Source organism: Myotis lucifugus, unplaced genomic scaffold (assembly GCF_000147115.1).
Source record: "Myotis lucifugus unplaced genomic scaffold, Myoluc2.0 scaffold_281, whole genome shotgun sequence".
Taxonomy (NCBI): Eukaryota; Metazoa; Chordata; class Mammalia; order Chiroptera; family Vespertilionidae; genus Myotis; species Myotis lucifugus.
The window spans coordinates 540,359-550,660 of NW_005871329.1; the positions used below are offsets into that span (position 1 = coordinate 540,359).

The 10,302-nt window shown below is 43.4% G+C and overlaps 1 protein-coding gene across 1 annotated transcript in view; it reads right to left on the reverse strand.

Moving 5' to 3' along the window:
• The window catches only part of ADGRF5 (adhesion G protein-coupled receptor F5), a 73,332-nt gene extending 63,929 nt beyond the window's left edge, over nucleotides 1-9,403 (reverse strand). Inside the window, 1 exon segment of the mRNA XM_023763338.1 lies at nucleotides 9,142-9,403. The gene's annotated coding sequence lies outside the window, so the exon portion shown is untranslated.
• Nucleotides 9,404-10,302: the final 899 nt, after the last annotated feature.

Consider the following 10,302-nt stretch of genomic DNA (forward strand, 5'->3'; position numbering starts at 1 on the left):
AAAGACAATCACTTTCACTCATATCAAGGCCCTCCATGGCTCAAATTTTATGTTTTGGAGCTGGTATATTTAAAAGGCATCTATCATATTTTCATTACTGAAGCTGGTTGCTTTTCCATAATTTAAAATAGTACAAGAGATGTTCAAGTGTTCATGCAAAGTAAAATTGCAAAAACTAATACTTGAGAATTAATTTGAGTCACAGTGGGGGGGTAGTAATTATTATTGTCAAAGTATTTCTCAGTGTTTGGCAAAAACAAAATAATTCTGCCATTTTTCATGCTTTGTTAATCTCCACTTTCCCCTGCTCCTTAGCCCCAGAATAATCACTGCATACTCAAATTCTATCCTTTCTTCAATGTCCAGGCAATAGATCCCATGATCTGCTCAGCTATAAACAGTACCCACTTCTTCTAAGCACCCACTTTATCTAGGCTCTCACCCTTCCTCCTCACATTACATTTATTGTTGTAAAGTATTATATGAAGCAAGCCTATTTATCTGCTCACCCAAGTATTGACTGGACAAACATTTATAAAATCCTACTAAGTGCCAAGGTGCTTTGCTAGGTGCATGGGGAATAGCAGAAAACAAGAGAATGGTTCCTGTCCCCATGAAACTTAGAGTCTAATGAAGTAGATGAGCTTATTAAAGACCAGAGAACCACACTATCGATTACTCAGTTTATTGTTTAATTATGACTGTGAAAGTGCTACCAAGAAAGATAATCATAATACTAATATTTGCTTAGCATTTACTATGTACCAGACACTGATCTGAACACTGACTGTTTGAATTTTTTTTAAAATATATCTTTTATTGATTTCAGAGAGGAAGGGAGAGGGAGAGAGAGATAGAAACATCAATGATGAGAATCATTGATCGGCTACCTCCTGCATGCTCCCACTGGGTACTGAGCCCACAATCTGGGCATGTGCCCTTGACCAGAATTGAACCTGGGAACCTTCAGTCCACCGGCCAATGCTCTATCCACTGAACCAAACTAGCTAGGGCAAAATTTTTAATCCTCACAACAATTTCTAGAAGGGATTCTAGGATAATATCTAATTTATAGTGTGATGTCAAAACAACTGAGCCACAGAGTGATTAACTTGTCCTAAATTGCACAGCTGGTAAGGGGCAAAGCCAGAGTTTGAACCTTGGAAGTTCATCACTGTGCTGAACTGTCTAAGAATGCCTATTAAGAGAAGAATATGACCTAGCCTTGGGAATTTGTGGGAGGTGTTCCCAGAGGAAGTATTTAATCGAGCTGAAATCTGAAACATGAGTTGAAGTTAGCTAAAAACAAAAGGGGAGAATGGAGGGAGAAGAGGGAGAAGATTCCAGGCAGAAAGAAGATCATGTGCAAAGGCCCTGCAGTGGGAAAACACGTGGCACAATCAAGTTGCTGTAATCTGGTCAGAGTGTCTGGGACCCCAAAAGGAAGCAGAGCATGGTATGAGATGGGACTGGTGAGGTGAGCAGAAGCTAGGCAGACAAGCCTTGTAATTGTAATCGCAGGAGTGGGTAAGATTGACTAGATAGACAGTAGAGAGAGTAGAGAAGAAGACCTACAACCAAGGCCCACAGAATTTCAACAATCAAAGGTCTGTTCAAGGAAGATGATTGAGTCAAGATCTTTGGGAATGAGATACCAGAGAGGCAGGAAGAAAGTCTGGAACCAGGGAAGGTCAGGTTTTCAAGGAGCAGAGTGTGGTCAACTATGTCCAACAGTGCTGAGAGGCCTGCTAAGGGGAGGACTGAGACTGCCCATTGGATTTGGAGAGATACTATGTTCTTAGTACGAGGGATCTCATTAGGGTGATGGGGGAGGAAATTATATTGGGGAAAGTTGCAGAGTGTAGGAGGTGAGAATTTGAAGGTGATGAGCACATAAAACTCAAGAAATCTGGTTGCAAGGTGCAAGAGAGAAAGAGTGAGGTTCATCCCAGGTATAAACTGCTTAACCTTGATGTCACACAGTTATACACACGACTTTCCTTTTAGAGGAGAACTAACTGCTTTGCATACTAGGACAATATCAAAAGAAGCCATGCCTCTTACTAAACCTTGGCCTGTGGCTGGCTAACTAGACAAGTTATTATATTCTTTGAAACAAGCCAAAGGCATATTTCCCTATGTTCAAGGGTGTAGACTATATACTCAAGTGGCTATGTTTTAAACCGGTGTTTCTGAATCAAAACAGAGATTAGTGGAGAGATTGCAGATAGATATGCACATATACCATTCTACTACTAGAGGATAATTTAAAGCAGAGTTTTTCTTAATGATGGATGGTAATACCAAATTTCAAGAGGACTTTCATTGCAATTTTCAGAGTGATTATTATTCTTTGCTCATCTCCATGAGGCATAGGGTTGCAATAAGGACAGAGTGTCATCAGTAGCCACCCTTCTGAATTGTAGACATACAGATGAAAAATCCTCAAGTATAACTTTAAGAGCCTGCCTTCATAGGTCTGTATTTTCAACCGCAGAGGTAATAGACTTATCTTTGCTGACCTTATTTAATTAGATGACTCATCCCTCACACATGCAGAACTATAAGCTAAACATTTATTTAACACAAACACGAAACACAATACCAATTAAAGACCTGCCTTGAAATGTTTTTTCTATTTCATTTTCCTTTGCCTTGAAATCAGGTCCTGCAGCAGCATTGTGTTGGGTGGCTCAGTGCTATCAGATTACAGAGGGACATTTGTTTGTACACAATGGGGTCAAGTTTTCCAAAACACACCACACATGTGTGCAGCCTTGATAACCTTTTATCCTTCTGTCCTTGTTGTAAATCTCTGGAAGATTTTAACCTTTAAGCAGAGATTGCCATCTCTATGAAAACACTGAGTTCCTTACTCTGATCTTATCTCATGTATCTTGCTACTTTCATTTACCACGGAGGGGTCTCCCTCAGCCCTGGTCAAACAATGCTGGGGTGTGTTCCAGTTGCGGTGGTGGGGAACCTGCGGCTGGCTGCAGTTGTGCAGAGAGCATCAGAGGGCTTGGGTGTGAGGCCAAGCCTTACAGTTCAGTGGTTCTTTGTTAGATAAGGTTCAAAATAACACTGGAGTATTTTCATAATATTCATAATGGACCAATCAGAGCTGTCTCTGTGCAGGAGCAGAGGCCTGGGGCCCACATGGGTAGATAGTGGAGAGGTCTGTGGGAGGGTCCAAGGTGGCTGAAACGGAGGTGTGGAGGGCAATCCTCCAGGCTCAGGGCAGGAGTTACTGCATGGTTGAAAATATCCCAGCTTTTTAATAATTAGTAGGGCCATCTTAGCTCTCTGTTTCTTCCTTTCACAGCCCTCGTTCACTCCATGCCCCCGAGACCAGGAGTTGGTGACCTTGACCATTGATTTCATGTCTCTGAAATTTTCATTTCCCTCTTAGGGATGTTGTTTGACTTTAAGAATGATATGTGTGTGTTGCCCTGGCCGGTTTGGCTCAATGGATGGAGTGTCAGCCTGCGGACTGAAGGGTCCCAGGTTCGATTCCGGTCAAGGGCATGTACCTAGGTTGCAGGCACATTCCCAGTAGGAGGTGTGCAGGAGGCAGCTGATCGATGTTTTTCTGTCATCGATGTTTCTAACTCTCTATCCCTCTCCCTTCCTTTCTGTAAAAAATCAATAAAATATATATTTTTTAAAAAGAATGATATGTGTGCACTGCTCAAAATGAAAGAAGTACCCTGAGAAGTCATGGCCATTCCATGATTTCCTTTATCTGGACATTCTCACTTTAGTTTTCACTTCATTATGAGAGTATTTTATACGATGAACCCAATAGCATTCTTCACTAGTCCTCATACTCCTTGGTTACTTATTGGTTTCTAACACCATGTAGCGCCTCCATCTTCCCGGTGACCCCTTTTCCTCTCCTGAATCTCATCGCTCCACTTTTTGCTCCTTTCCCTCCTCCTTCTGTGATTCTGTCCTTCTCATTCTACCAGCGCTTCACTGTGAACCTGCCAAAACCTCTCCTGGATCCGTGGCTTCTCTCTCCTGACACCCTTTCTCTTAAGAAGCTTGTCCACTTCCATGGTTTTAATTATCAATTTATCTGAAAATTCCCAAAACTGTATTTCCACCATGATCTCTTGGCTAAATAGTAGGAGCTTCTCTCCAACTGTGCTATTTCCAACTAAATCTAAATTCAACTCATCTAGCACTGAACACGCCTCCTTCTCTCCCAATGCTGTCAGCTCACCCACCTCTGCTCAGATTTACCAACGGCAGACTTCCTTCCCAGTTTCCTGGCTCACAACCCCCTCAGGTGCCCTTAGACACAAGAATCAAGGGCACTAGTGGGGGCACTAAGTCAACCAGTCACTACGTTCTGTTCATGACTCCACTGCTGATGTTTGCTTTCCCTTGGCCACAACATTGGTTTGCACATTGTCATCTCACACCTGGATGACTGCAGGAATCTCCTCAATGGGCCCCCTCCCTCCTTTCTTCTCTGCCCTGTAACCCAGTGATTCCCAAAGTGGGCGCTACCGCCTCCTGGTGGGCGCTGCAGCGATCCAGGGAGGCGGTGATGGCCACAGGTGCATTTGTTTTAACTTTTTTTGTATTACCTTTCTATTCTGAGTTCAATAAATAGTTTCATAATTTCAAACTTCAATGTTTCTAATTTACACCTTTCTTTACTATATTTTACGAAAAAGGTAGAAACATTAATACATATATCTTTCTGTTTAATTGCTATTAAAATTTAAAAAAAATTAATTTCCAGGGGGCGCTGAGTAATATTTTTTCTGGAAAGTGGGCGGTAGGCCAAATAAGTTTGGGAACCACTGCTGTAACCGATCACAGCACAGGCTGATCAATTTGTGTACAGCACTATTTTTCATAGATTGCTACTATACTACATTAAACCTCAAATGCCCAGAGAGTATTTGAGCCAATTCACCTGGCAAGCTGATCACCACAACCTCATGTAAACCCAGATGTGCCACATGTTCCTCCCATAGCACTTGGATACAGAGCAGGCTGACCTGCTCACAAGCTTATACTGTACCTTCCTTTGCAAAATATGCCATAAGCATTGATAATAACTATTGGTTGAATGGGTTGCTGTCTCTCAGCTTCTTCTATACTATTCTTGGCAACTGGACTGCTCTATTCCTCCTTTTTGAGCCTCATCTTACGTAGTGACAATAATTACTATCATTTATCAAGCCCTTGCTCTGTGTCAGGCATTAGGCTCAGCACTGTGCATGCACTAAGCTCATTTAATTCTTCCAATCCTTCATTGTTAGAGCTACATTATCCCCACTTTACAGGTGAAGAAACTGAGGTTTGGGTAAATGAAAGGACATACGCAGATCACACAGTAAGTAGCTGAGTCTGCTGCCAAAATCTGAACTCCTCACCTTACTTAGAATTTTGTCCCCTTATCTAAAAAACAGGCATTAGAATAGCAGCTGAGGTATAGGATGATTGTAATAACCAAATGAGTTCGTCTTTATAGAGCACTGAGCACTGAGCACACTCGGTAATTATTGCCTATTATTAAATTTTTCAATGCCTGAGCCTTGCCGCCCACGAAGAGTATAAGCTTAAAGGAATGGATTATTTGCCTTTTTAATTCTATAGCAAGTCTCTCCCGTGGAGATTCCTGCACTATGCTGTGATTTAACAAGTTTTACTGTTGTATTACCTTTAAGAAATAGGCAATATTCTAATTATTTTAACCATCACAACCAGAGTCATACAATATGGGCTGAAATGCTGAGCTGGAACTAAACTCGTGAATTCACAATGTACCCACAGCCAACACATGCTTTTCACCCAACAAGCCTTTTCTTGCAGCATCTATTCTGTGCCCAAACTCACAGGCATGGGGGTGGCGGAGGAGGTGGGGGGTGGGGGGGTGGGGGGGTTGGGGGGACTCAGAGAAGGGGAAAGGGACCTCCCAGGGCCTCTATAGAGGAGGCAACAATTACAGCGATGAACTTGAACTATATCAAGAAATGTCGGGGCAGAGAGGTTCTAGGGGCACATTTTATGATTCAAAAGCAGCCTTGATTTATTGTCTATTCATATTCAGGTCAATAGAGAAAGTGGCAGATCAGCAAAGCATAATTAGTATTTCTTTTCCCCTTTTTCTTGGAATCAGGACAAAACGTATTAAAGCGACACTGAGTAAAATCTATAACCTCCCACGGTCACTTGGCACTAGAAGAGCACATCCTGTTTACCTAGAACATTTCATCTGATTTTGTAAAATCTGCAAGTAACAGGAGTCACAGTATCTGCAGTGAAGTCGGCGGGGCTATTCCAATCTAAACGCGCAAGGCAGGGCCCTGCCGGGGCGGGGGGCGGGGGGGCTGGAAAACTCCTCGCTCTCACAGGCAGCTGTGAGGTGTGTCTGCTCCTCTCAGCAGCAGCAACAACCAGAACCCTCTACATGATGCTCACAGCAGCGGGCACTTCTGGCCCAACTTTCAGGCACAGGAACGGGGATTGCTTCTGCTGCCTGGTTTAGCCATTTTCTCTCCTACATTTAGGACTCAGGGGTTCTCAACCCCAGCTGAGTAAATGAATCGCTTCAGAGAGTAAAATACATAATAATTCCATTCCCACGCCCATGCCCTTTCCCCAGAGATTCTGATTCAGTTGCTCCTGGGAGGTGTCTGGGCATTGTTCTTTTTGGCGGGTGAGTGGGGTGGGGGTTAGGTTTCTGTAGAGATACAACTAGATAACAGGTGTTAAAATTGGCTAAAACCTGGAGCAGGCAATAGCTTGATCTAGTTACAGATTCCCAGCAAACCTGGAGTCCGTGTTGCTACAAAGCTGCCAGAATTCTGTCACTTTAATTCTCTGTCCCACCTGACATTTATCCTCATATCGCTGACCAAAGCCAGACATGGGTTTCTTCTCATCTCAGTGCTCCGGAAAGATTCCTTGTATGTTCCTGGGCAAACAACCTCTGAACATCTCTTTTTTTATTCCATAAAATGGGAACACGCCCTAGCCGGCTTGGCTCAGTGGATAGAGCGTCAGCCTGCGGACTGAAGGGTCCCAGGTTTGATTCTGGCCAAGGGCACATGCCTGAGTTGCAGGCTCGATCTCCAGTAGGAGGCATGCAGGAGGCAGCCGATCAATGATTCTCATCATTGATGTTTCTATCTCTCTTTCCTTCTCCCTTCCTCTCTGAAATCAATGAAGATATATATATATATATATATATATATATATATATATATATATATGAAAATGGGAAGAAGATACCTACTTCACCTGTGATGTGGTGAAAGAAGGGGAAGTCTCAGTCTGGGCTGGATCTATGCAGTAAGGAGAAGTGATTAATCCTATTAGCCAGGGATGGGGAGAAACACCAAGGCTAGATGGTCAAGAAGGCAACACCAATTTCCAAAACCAGCAGGGCCAATGACCCTTGAATTTGGAGCGGAGAAACCTTGATAAGGACAAGAAAATACCAAATACCAGTAGCAACTGAAAGTATTTTGCAATTATTCTTGGATTTGACATAGCTTATTTGTACTTTCTTTCCATGAGCTACATGGGCTTATTAACAGTGACTGTTTTTCTTATTCACTGTCTCATAACAATGTAAGGAGGATAAGAAGGATCAATGACCACCATTTTTTTTTTTTTTTTTACAGAAGGCTGAAAGAGATAAAAATAAACCCCTGTTAAACACAGGTCTTATCCATGAAATGAAAAATGAGTCTCTCCCACACTCACCTATATTCCCTGAGCCAAGCATTTGATCTAGGGGTCTCTCTGTTCCCCAGTTAGTTTTCCTTTCTTTTCTTTTTTCCCCTTTCATTGCCAGAACAAGGCTGCCTTTGATAGTCTTCAAGAGAAAAACCTAAACCTCAAGGTTGCAAATCTAGAGTTTAATCCATGGGAAGTTGTTTTTAATATCATTAATTACTAAAGCCAAAGCCAACACAAAAATAATAATGGTAAAAATGACTAAAACTCTTTCAAACTTTTTTAAGTGTTAAAAGAGTTGTCCACACTTCCTATGTATTATTTTATATTTCCAGTGGGAAGAAGATGTTAAGGATCAATACATGAATTTGACAATGAAAATTTATTGTACTTCTGTGTGCTCTGGCTTGTCCTAAGAGTTAGGAAGAGAGAAAATAAGTCATTTAACTAGTAAGGTACACAGCAAACTATTGGTGATTTAATTTGGAGGAAGGGAAGAAATAATGGATATTCTGTCACAGTACAAGTATTCATGCATTAGGGATATAATTCAGAAAAAAATGACCAAAACTTTCATGTCAGGAAAAACTGAGCTGCAGTAGTGGCGTGGCCTGGCTTTCTACAATGTATAAGAAAAAAAGGTTCAAGCAACCATACATCAGAGAACTTTTCCTCCCTTCTCGAATGCTCCAGTCAAGTCTGCCCGTTCTTAATCCCAGCACTCTGCCTGACTTCCTTCCAGGGCTGCCTGCAAACTCCTGTCCCCTCAGTCAGTGGGTGGGAGGTAACACTTACTCTTAACATTTCAGAGATCACCCCTGTCCGGCCTGAGCTGACAGAATGTCCCGTGCTCTGGCTACACACGGCTGCAGCCATCGCCTTGGTCAGCACAACTGCAACATGGCTGCCCAGCCATGGAAACGCTCAGTACTGATTCATTAATGCCCTGGTCTTTATGGTATTTTCTAGCGCAGAGACAGGAAAATTTATTAACAACAACAACAAAAAAAAAGGTGACAGGGAAAAGAATTCCATTATAGAGAATATACTAAAAAGATCCCAGCTAATTGTCTGATACTCAGTCTCCCTAAGCATAGTCTCAACTTAATCGACAGGCTACACAATGCTCTTGACCACACATGCTTTACGCTCCCAACATACATGCCATAGCTATGCATGATGCATACATGTCACAGCTATACATATCCAACATACAAGCCACAGCTGTACATATCCAACATACATGCCACAGCTGCACATATCCAACATAAATGCCACAACTGCACATATCCTACATACGTGCCACAGCTGCATGTATCCTACAAAAGAGAAAATTAGGCAAAGAGATTCTTAACTGGAAGATGCCTTAAGAGGAGTGTTGCTGAGGTCTTGCTGCAAAGGGAGACAGACCCCAGGAGGAGAAGTGCCTGTTACCTGGCCAGCACTGAAGTCCCCAGACCCGCTCCTGCTGCAAAAGACGCCTCAACGCTTCCCGGTTTCCACTAGGAGGCCATTTGCCCTTCGGCCTCCTTGAAGGCCTCACGGCTGAAAAAAGAGCCAAACAGGACTCATTGCGAGCCTCACGCAGCTGCCGCCAAGCTCGGCGTCCCTCCTGCCGGTGCCTCCCTGCCCTGTGCTCCGAGCCTCACAGAGCCATTCCGCAGAGCCTGCTGCTGTTTCAAAAACAAGAAGTGATTTCCTGGTCCCCTTCCCGGATGGCGTGCGCGATTTCCCTCACGCCCATGGGAAGTCCTTCAGATCCTTCTTATCTGGAAACCTCACCACTGAGTGGCCGGACTTGTTTGGCCAATGCCCCTAGCTCTTGTTTTCCTTTCTCCAAAGAAAAAAAAATCAGAAAACTGAAACCAAAGCAAACCCAAATGGGTTGGAGCTAATGACGGGTGTAGGATGCCCTGGTTTAAACCTCGGAAAGATGTCCACTTTGATTTCAGAGGGGAAAGAAAATTAAAATTATCGATGATTTCCTTTCCCAGCAGTGCCTAAAAGTTAGAGAATGGGAAGACCTACAGAAGTTCAGTCCCCTCCCATGGCTTTAGGGTCCGGAACCTCCAATATACTGCAAGAAGGGACAGCTAGTTCTTCCAGATTTCTAGGGAAGCTCTACAAAAATTTGTGCATCAAAGTTTAAATTCTGTGACACTTCAAATATCATTTTGATAACATTATTATGTAACACTCAGGGAGGTCCCTTAGCCCAGCCTGCGCCCTCTCACAGTCCAGGAGCCCTCGGGCCTAAGCCACCAGTCAGACATCCTTAGTCCTGCTGCAGAGGCAGGAGAGGCTCCTACCACCACTGCTGCACTCGCCAGCCGTGAGCCCAACTTGTGGCTGAGCGGCACTCCCCCTATGGGAGCACACTGACCACCAGGGGGCAGCTCCTGTGTTGAGCGTCTGCCCCCTGGTGGTCAGTGCGCATCAAGCGACCGGTCATTCTGCTGTTCAGTCAATTTGCATATTAGCCTGTTATTATATGGGATAAGAAGATCCATGAAAAAGGGCCAGTTGGCTGGTTGTAGTCAGGTTGTTGGGTTTAAAGATGAATTCTAATCAGTTTTTGAGCTGGAAGTGACCTAC